The following is an 11,058-nucleotide window of genomic DNA, read 5'->3' on the forward strand; positions in this document are numbered from 1 at the left end:
ACAGGCGGTTCACCCACATGGACACGTTATGTTTATATCGACCCCCATATATTTTATACATACATTACTATTGTAACGTGTCCCTGTGGTTCACCCGTACAACTATCGTAACATCTATACAGGGATACACTTGCTATACACTTAGCCTCTTATTGAATACGAGATCAGCCGGCACCCACTAACAAAAAGATGAGAGGATATGGGAAACGAAACACTCGATGACAACATAGAAAGGACGTGGAAAGAGGGCATTCAAGAAAAACGACTTATCAAGTACATCGATCCTTATCAGTGGGAAGTTGGAAAGTATTGTATTGATAGGAACGTGTGTAACAGCCTATATGACGTCCAAAGAGCAGAAGGGTAGGCTCGCCTCCTTATGGAACGCGTGCACGTTAAAACTACAGGATAAAACATCCTCAGCATCCATGAACTTTTAATCCTGCACTTCTGACCCCCAGGACCCCCTTTTCGGATGAGGAAAAAAAATGTATAGCCTTAAAAAAAACGCCTATGCCAAACCCCCATGTAATCCCCGAAAGATTGCAAAATTTGCTATAATTTCATTTCCCGAAATTCTGGCCCCCAGACCCCTCGCCAAAAAAAAAAATTCGTCTCGCGCCTACGGCGCTCGCATTACCACTAAATTATTGGACCCCCCCTTTCAAATTCCTGGATCCGCGCCTGTTAATAGTTAAGTATTATGTGTTTAAAACAAGACACTGCGACGGATTACTGTCCGGTACAGGATGTGAAATTATATACCAAGAATACACAAATGATGAATTCGCAGACAAGGTTTCCAAACTGGGTGGGACCCTCTTCATGTGGTTAAATGCTGCCCGGTTACCTTGTAGGATGATGTTCCCGTAAGGAGGCAAGTCTTTATACTTTCTTGCGCTCTCTGCGAACCGTTACCCAATATATGAAGACCTGTGCTTTCTCCTTTGTCATAGGTCCAGGGAAACCCCAACAATAAGGCCTGCCTTTTAATCATACTAACTATTACTCCAAAGTTACACAATATCCGCTATAAGTAGTATTTTCGAGGTTCACTGTTTTGCAACACTACCGTCAATGGAAGGGAATCGTAGCTCTGACGACGACCATCTGTCAGAAATTGTCCGTCCGTCGTCCAGAGCTACGTTATCGCAGCTAGGATCCAATGCATGTTGTTGGTGAAGGCGAATGCCCTGAAGAATCGGTGATTTTCTTCCATGTCTTATGATAGATCTTTGTCCCAACACTTGGTATCGTAAATCGTTTGTTTTATTCCTCACCACTCTGTCTTTTGTGCTTTTTTTCTTACTCAAAGTGTCTCGTTGACACCCATCCTCAAAAACGACCATGGCTGTCGCGAGGACGCAAGGACAAAACAAAGATTCAGTGACGAGATTATGAGACAGAGCTCTGTCAACTGTTTGATACATGACATACTGCCTCACCGAGGATAACCCTTACCCCAAGTATGATGTCCCGATTCCTGGTGGGGAACGCAAGGCTTATTAGTCCCCTGCCGTTTGAAAAACGGGGGGACTATAGGTTTACCCTCCGTCCGTCCGTCCTTCTGTCTGTCTGTTACGCAACAGTTGTCCGGACAACTCCTTCCATGTAGTTGTGCATCCCACATTTTTTTTCTTTCGAAAAACCATTTTTCAAAATGGCCGCCGGCTTCTCATTGGTTGAGACTTGTCCGGACAACTACTCCTAAAGTACTACTCTGATTATAACGAAACTTGGTATACATGATCAGTATAACATGTAGTTGTGCATCCCACATTTTTTTTATAGGAGTACAAATTCCGAAATGCGAGTAAAAATGGCTATATCTCGTCACCTGGCCCTTCTAAAGTACTACTCCGTACACTCCTAGGTCAGGCAGGGGACTTTGTATTGCTGTTACAATACTATCCATCCTTGTTACACGTACATCGACTATCTGTTAAAGAAATGACGTCATTTTACAATACGAGAAATAACAACGTGAAGATGCTACTAGTAACTACTCGAGATCTCCTTGTACAAAGACATGTTCTATATCTGATAACGGCAAGCCGAATTACGGGTATACGGCCATCGGTCAGAAATCGTCCGTCAGTAGTCCAGAACTACGTAATCGCAGCTATATATAAGTAAGTTCTCTAACGATAAAGTTCCAACACACGAAAGTGGAATTATGAGAAGATAGGTTGTTTTAATGTGTTGGCCCGACGTTGGTCCAACGTCAAAACAAAACAAGAAATATCTTTAAAAAAAGATAAACGGCATCGTTTAAATGCTGGTGTTTATAATAAAAAAACTGGTGGTGAAATAACTGAACGAACTAATGTGTTTCAGCACAGATAACAAAATGATATCAGTTTGAATCATTTTGGTGATAATACCATGCGCGTAGCCAAGTTATTTTGTATGTGTATGTAGAGAAATGAAATGAAGGGTGAATGAGTTAAGTTAAAGTGTTTGGACAATTTAAGTCCGTCATTTAACGATGTCCGAATAGTTACGTTGTCCTGTTTTCTTGAAACGACGAGCCTTGTACAGCATTTAGAATGATAATTTGTGTTGACTTTAACTTATTTTGCACGCTTGGAACACGTTTACATAATGTCCGTTACAAGTAACGATGTGGATTATCTTGAAGTAGGTAGGTATCCATTAAGACTGCTACGAAAAATTAGAATTATGAAATATTGGATGAAACTGAGAAACTCCCGAAATTATATTTCACAGTCTTGCTATGACGACATGTTAGAAAATAATGAGAGATGGATGTTTGAATATCAAGGAAGAATAATATAGAAAAGGTTTCGGATATAAATGGGAATCGTAAAAGGTTGACATTAATTATCTTCAAATGACAAAGGAAATAAGTTTTGATTTATATGAAAGAATGTGTAGAAAAAAACATATTGTCTTCTAAATTTCGGGTGGCGGATGACAATATATATCTTTTATATATTGTCATTTTGGCGGACTTATCTATCTTCCGCTCACCTTTGCTGTATAAGGTGTTATTCATACAAAGAATTCAAAGAAATACTATTAATAATCAAAATCTTTTCAATTATCATTATCAACATAAAAGAATGAAAAATTAAATAAAATAATTGCGGCCACTCCTAAAAAAGTGAGCCAATTTATCGCCACACATTTGTCTTGCTGGTTTTTTATTTGGTACACGTGTTTAGAAGAAGACCATGCAGCAAACAGAGCTCTACAACATGGAGGTAACATGTCAAATAACAAATCGATTTGTAAAAGGGAGGGGGATAAGCAGTTGTCATAAATTTGAAGAGAGTTTTATTACAGTGGAGGCAAAAATTATAGTTTGTAGCAAACAAACATGTTTTTGCACTAACTGGCAGAATTTTATTACCAATAGTTCGATAACAATAAACCACGCCCCGTGACCCTTATATGGTAAGCGTCACATCCGGGGTCATAGAGCAAAGGTCACCTCTCATTGGTCAATTCTAATTAGGCATCCCAGCATTGAGAAAAAATTTTCGGACGGTCGCCATTTTAATTTGGAAGAATCTAAATCTTGTCAGCGAATTTCACAAATCTACTGCTTACCCTCCCATCCCTCCCATATTTTATTGCATGTACATGATAGATTTACCTGTTTAATGTTTGGTATGTGAGCAATGTTTTGTACGTGAGAAATGTTTTGTATGCGAGAAATGTTTTGTATGTGAGATATTTTGCCATTATGTTATGGTGCTTTGTAGAGTTAACTAATGTTGTAATTTTGTAAAGCGGACTTATCTATCTTCCGCTCACCTTTGCTGTATAAGGTGTTATTCATACAAAGAATTCAAAGAAATACTATTAATAATCAAAATCTTTTCAATTATCATTATCAACATAAAAGAATGAAAAATAAAATAAAATAATTGCGGCCACTCCTAAAAAAGTGAGCCAATTTATCGCCACACATTTGTCTTGCTGGTTTTTTATTTGGTACACGTGTTTAGAAGGAGACCATGCAGCAAACAGAGCTCTACAACATGGAGGTAACATGTCAAATAACAAATCGATTTGTAAAAGGGAGGGGGATAAGCAGTTGTCATAAATTTGAAGAGAGTTTTATTACAGTGGAGGCAAAAAGGAATTTTATATCAACATGTTTACAAGAGACCAACCAACCAATTGTTTTCCCATAGACTTTAGTGTTAACGTTTTGGAGTATTTCATTCAAATTCTTGAATTCAATATGACAATTATGGTTTATAACAAAAGTTTAGGGTCTGATATAACACTAGCTGCGATAACGTAGCTCTGGACGACGGACGGACAATTTCTGACAGATGGTCGTCGTCAGAGCTACGATTCCCTCCCATTGCTCGTAATGTAGCAAAAAAGTGAGCCTCGAAAATGCTACAAATAGCGGATATCGTTTAACTTTGGAGTAATAGTTGGTATTATTAAACATTTCTAACACAATTTTGCAATGTATTAGCCTACCGTCTAATCTTGAAATCTTTATTTCGCATATTCTGATATCATACTGCTTGGCGTTGTCTCCGTGATCCGCCATGTTACTTCTCGAAGAACTCTCGCGAGGATGCTGACCCAAATATGGAACCCGTGACCATATATGGATGAAGCTACTACGATAAATAAATACATTATCAGAGATATTTAACCTCTGTTTTGTAACTTTTGTGAAGAAAGCGAATCTTATACTTTGCGTAATTAAATAATTTCAGAATGAATTGACCTTCCTTACTGAGATATATTACTCCGAATCTGTTTTTCTGTTGAAATCTCGCGGGAAACCTCATTAGCATCAATTTATTTTGATTTCCTTATAAGGAAATTGACCTTTACACTTGTATCAAAGATGGCGGTATGTTTGAACTGATATCTCCGTGTGTCTTGCTCGTTTTGGATTTTACTATTTATTGTCAAACAATTGACGTAATGTGCAGGTTTGTGGCTTGAATATTAATAATAGATACCAGAATCATCAATTTACATGTGTTTTTTTATCCGAGAAAATTTTTACCACTGCTAATACTGCCCGATGTGAATCACATCGGGGCTTGCTACACTATCGGCAATGGGAGGGACTTCATACCCTGCTGGAGAGCAGTGTAGGCAGGGTATGAATATTCGTTCTAATAAAACACCTAATCAAAAAAAAAAGTTGGGTCCTTCAGCTCAAATTTTCTCCAGGGTAGCCATTTTTAAAATAGGTGAATTTCGCAGTAAAAATTCTCAAAAATCTTAAATGCTTATTATTACCTGAACTTTTGGGAAAAAAATCAATCGGACTTACGAAATTTATATCAACAATTCTTATTGATAGTTACCTATCAGGCTACATATCTATTTTCTCACTTCATAACATACTGGCCAATCAGTGGCTGCCAGACATTTTATCCTTGGCTCAACTTTCTGTTTCAAAAATATTTTTTTTCCATTGGTTGGTTGTTCCCTACAACAGTTATAGTTTACAGAATTATCTGAAAAAGTCCATATCAGTTGAATACTTGAGAGAAATAACTAAAATTCGACTATCGTCACACACTCTAAATATTGAAAAGGGTAGATATAACATTGAGCGACACCAAAGAGTTTGTCATATAGGTGACATGAATGATATTGAAGACGAGTTCCTTTTTGTATTAGTGTGGCCTTGTTTTGCAAATTTAAGAAATACATTCTCCAAAAGTTATTTTGTAACAAATCCAAGTGTGTACAAATGAGAGGAATTGCTTTATACAAATAGCCCTAAAGAATTGACAAGTTTTGGTAAATGTATAAAGCTTGCTATAACCTTTGACCTTCCAGTCACGCTGATACTGATTACATACCATATAGATAATCACTTAATTAACCTGACAGTTATATGTTTTATACATAACATTTTAAACGAATGCGGTTTAATGTACATGTATATATGGAATTCACAGTTTCAAGGCAATTTGAATCCTAAATGGGTAAAAGTTAAAGTTAAGCAAACGGAGGTTGGAGATGTCGTCCATTTTCTGCACCAGGATCTTGCCGGACTGGATATGCAGTATTTTTATAGAAAATCCATCCGTTATTTGTAGGTATGATTATGCCTTGTTTAATATGGTGATAATTATGTCATACTGTTTCTGTATACTATGAATATATTGTCTGAAATATCAAATTATTTAGAAAGTTTTGGTGTCAATTATATTGTATATAGTACCTCTTGTTACACGAGTTGAAAATAATAATTCCTATAAAATAAACAGGAAGGACATCTCCAATGAATGAAAACACCCACTTAATAGTTAAGTAGGAACTTAATCTGCCTTAAATCAATGGAGGATATGCAAAAGTAGATTGTAGATGATACAGTGTAGTAATACTGCATCACGGTGTTAGTACACTGTATCACCTTACATTTGCATCATGTCAAGCATAGGAGAGGCCAATTGGGGCTTAGGGGACCTTTGGTTACACAGCGGTACATATTCGCACCTGTGCTTGAAAATAAAAGTGCAGTTGTTCTTGCAAAAACCTACACATTTATACCAAAGGAAATCGATTTTTCCTTTATGTACATATATTTTCGATATATTTTTATATCGCTGCAGCCGTTTCATGTTCAACAAATTTGTTTAAATACGTTTCAGAGTATTTTAAACATTCACATATTAATTTTGTTTCAAGAAATAAAAGTGAAGTACTGGGATGAATTGAATTTTACTTCATTCCCTGACAAAAATATAGGAGGTAACTCTTGTTTTGTCCCCTCAGGTAGACTAAGTACAGTTCACCCCTCCCCAGTACTAATCCCTACCCAAGTCAGTACCTCTATATACTAATCCCGACAATTATCTCCGCCGGACACTCCAACCGCCCCGGTAAACGGTGACGAACTACAGTCAGCACTCAATGTATGTAGTATTGATTATTTCTATTCTTTTACATTTTATTTGAATTTTCACATTAACTGCAACTAGTCAAAAAAGAAAAACAGGGCATCATCTTAAAATCGCCGAAACCATATTCAAAACAATACCTTGATGTACATCGTACAAACCCTTCACCGACACAATATCTCTTCTTTTGCAGAACTATTTCGTTGACATTTCCATTTATATAGATATCAGTCAGATTTCAAATCGGGGGATATTACTGTTAATCTGTTACAGAATGTGGGAAACCGCTACTGTCTATTTTTCTGTGACATTTACAAGACATTCAACAGAGTGTCAACTGTGGCATGGGGGATTGGAAGTGAAAATGTCTGAAAATATTTGTATCCCATTGTCTTTGCTACCTCCCGTAACTCCGACTTTTTCGGGTCAAGTAAATTGATTCTCCCTAGTATAAAGTCTCTTAAAATTTTCTCTGTGAATGCCCCTTTTAAGATACAATGTAGTTACATCATTTTCTCTATGTATGTCCCCGTTATAAGATAGTTACATCATTTTCTCTATGTATGTCCCCGTTATAAGATAGTTACATCATTTTCTCTATGTATGTCCCCGTTGTAATATAGTTACATCATTTTCTCTATGCATGTCCCTTATAAGATAGTTACATCATTTTCTCTATGTATGTCCCCGTTATAAGATAGTTACATCATTTTCTCTATGTATGTCCCCGTTATAAGATAGTTACATCATTTTCTCTATGTATGTCCCCGTTGTAATATAGTTACATCATTTTCTCTATGCATGTCCCTTATAAGATAGTTACATCATTTTATCTATGTATGTCCCTTATAAGATAGTTACATCATTTTCTCTATGTATGTCCCTTATAAGATAGTTACATAATTTTATCTATGTATGTCCCCGTTATAAGATAGTTACATCATTTTATCTGTGCATGTCCCTTATAAGATAGTTACACCATTTTCCCCGTCTATGTCCCTTATAAGATAGTTACATCATTTTCCCCGTCTATGTCCCTTATAAGATAGTTACATCATTTTCCCCGTCTATGTCCCTTATAAGATAGTTACATCATTTTCCCCGTCTATGTCCCTTATAAGATAGCTACATCATTTTATCTGTGTGTGTCCCTTATAAGATAGTTACATCATTTTCCCCGTCTATGTCCCTTATAAGATAGCTACATCATTTTATCTGTGTATGTCCCTTATAAGATAGTTACATCATTTTCCCCGTCTATGTCCCTTATAAGATAGTTACATCATTTTATCTGCGTATGTCCCCGTTATAAGATAGCTACATCATTTTATCTGTGTATGTCCCTTGTAAGATAGTTACATCATTTTCCCCGTCTATGTCCCTTATAAGATAGTAACATCATTTTCTCTATGTATGTCCCTTATAAGATAGTTACATCATTTTATCTATGTATGTCCCCGTTATAAGATAGTTACATCATTTTCTCTATGTATGTCCCCGTTATAAGATCGTTACATCATTTTCTCTATGTATGTCCCTTATAAGATAGTTACACCATTTCTCTGTGTATGTCCCCGTTATAAGATAGTTACATCATTTTCCCCGTCTATGTCCCTTATAAGATAGTTACATCATTTTCCCCGTCTATGTCCCTTATAAGATAGTTACATCATTTTATCTATGTATGTCCCTTATAAGATAGTTACATCATTTTCTCTATGTACACGTTTGTCCTTTATTAGAAAGTTCCGTCATTTTCTCCGTGTATGTCCCTTATATTTCCCTGAATTACAGCCATGATCGAGGACCATATATATCAGTTGCCTAAACAATCGGTTTGACTAAATTTACTATGCCTAGATAGAATATTATAATCTATCACATACAAATCGATTTATTGAAGATAAGGTTTGTGATAAGTTGGGAAAGTTTATGTTCATTTCTTATGGCGCCGGAAGGATGTCATAAATAAATATTTTTATGCAAAAATAAAATTATTTCTTGCCTATAGGCAAAAATCGAATATTGCTCAGGCAAAAATATTTCAGTCAAGGCAATATTCGATTTTTGCCTAGGCAATAATCGAAACAAAATTATTTTTGCTAGGCAAAATTCTATTTCTGCCTAGGCAAAAATATTTAATTATGACATCCTTCCCGCGCCATAATTTCTCTTGTGAATATTTATTTGCAATCTTTTAGTGAATTGTACCACAGGTCGAGATCTGAGAAGTTGCTACAGAGTCCGGTGATTATTTAAGAAGGAAAGGGGTGGGGTGTAGTTTTAGCGAATTTTAATCTTTATATGGGATGCATGTCATGATTTTTATCTTGCCTGCAAATAGACTACTCCTATACGTATATGAGGTCTTATTCCACCTGATTACATTGGTTACATGGCAGCCTGTCAAAAGTTTCCTGTCGTGTAAACCTCTAATATTATTGGAGTACAAATAGACCAGTGTCAAAAACTTTTGCATAGGCACTTGTATCTGGTAATTATCACCCAGAATTATGATACAATATCCTCGCTATGTCGATCTCTGAGTATAGTTCATATCGTTAAATGAGCAATTTAAATATGTAAATGAGATATTATCTCCAATTTTCACTATTCGCTCATTCACTACATGTACGTTTAACAATAGATGATATATAGGCGCTTATTTTACTTTTCTCAATTGAGAAAGTATCAGATTATTTTTTCTACAAGTTTCATGCAATTTGTGCCGAAATACACACACACACACACCCACACACACACACACACACACACCCACACACACACCTACCGGTCTACCTTACATGGGGAGGTACCAGTTTTGAGATCAACCTCACGAGGTCAACACTTTACCAAAGGCATTTTTACATGAAAATATCGTTTTTAACTACTGAGCAGGGTTACAATGTGGTAATTCGGTTTAAATATAGAATACACGTGATTTTGAAATTACAGTTTTTCACAAACATAAGGAGGTATGCCCATATATAGTATGACATTGTGAGGTAATATCCTTTTAAGGAATTAACAAACTATGTATGGTGAGACCATCATACAGAGGTAAACACTCTATGTATGGTGAGACCATCATACAGAGGTAAACACACACTATGTATGGTGACACCTTCATACAGAGGTATACACACACTATGTATGGTGACACCTTCATACAGAGGTATACACACTCTATGTATGGTGACACCTTCATACAGAGGTATACACACTCTATGTATGGTGACACCTTCATACAGAGGTATACACACTCTATGGTGACACCCTCATACAGAGGTATACACACAATGTATGGTGACACCTTCATACAGAGGTATACACACTCTATGGTGACACCCTCATACAGAGGTATACACACACTATGTATGGTGACACCTTCATACAGAGGTATACACACTCTATGTATGGTGACACCTTCATACAGAGGTATACACACTCTATGGTGACACCCTCATACAGAGGTATACACACAATGTATGGTGACACCTTCATACAGAGGTATGCACACTCTATGGTGACACCCTCATACAGAGGTATACACACACTATGTATGGTGACACCTTCATACAGAGGTATACACACACTATGTATGGTGACACCTTCATACAGAGGTATACACACACTATGTATGGTGACACCTTCATACAGAGGTATACACACTCTATGTATGGTGACACCTTCATACAGAGGTATACACACTCTATGGTGACACCCTCATACAGAGGTATACACACACTATGTATGGTGACACCTTCATACAGAGGTATACACACTCAAAGGTGACACCCTCATACAGAGGTATACACACACTATGTATGTTGACAACTTCATACAGAGGTATACACACACTATGTATGGTGACACCTTCATACAGAGGTATACACACTCTATGTATGGTGACACCTTCATACAGAGGTATACACACTCTATGGTGACACCCTCATACAGAGGTATACACACACTATGTATGGTGACACCTTCATACAGAGGTATACACACTCAAAGGTGACACCCTCATACAGAGGTATACACACTCTATGGTGACACCCTCATACAGAGGTATACACACACTATGTATGGTGACACCTTCATACAGAGGTATACACACTCTAAGGTGACACCCTCATACAGAGGTATACACACACTATGTATTGTGACACCTTCATCAAGGTTACCATTG

General features: G+C 36.8%; 1 long non-coding RNA gene across 1 annotated transcript; it reads right to left on the reverse strand.

Annotated features, from left to right (window-relative positions):
* Positions 1–9,620: 9,620 nt before the first annotated feature.
* LOC117315625 lies at positions 9,621–10,357 on the reverse strand. Its single transcript, XR_004529730.1, has 2 exons — positions 10,293–10,357; positions 9,621–10,029 (listed from the first exon to the last, which is right to left on the reverse strand). It is a non-coding gene; the product is annotated as an uncharacterized LOC117315625 (long non-coding RNA).
* Between the last annotated feature and the right edge of the window lie 701 nt (positions 10,358–11,058).

This window comes from Pecten maximus, chromosome 17, assembly GCF_902652985.1.
Source record: "Pecten maximus chromosome 17, xPecMax1.1, whole genome shotgun sequence".
Lineage (NCBI taxonomy): Eukaryota > Metazoa > Mollusca > Bivalvia > Pectinida > Pectinidae > Pecten > Pecten maximus.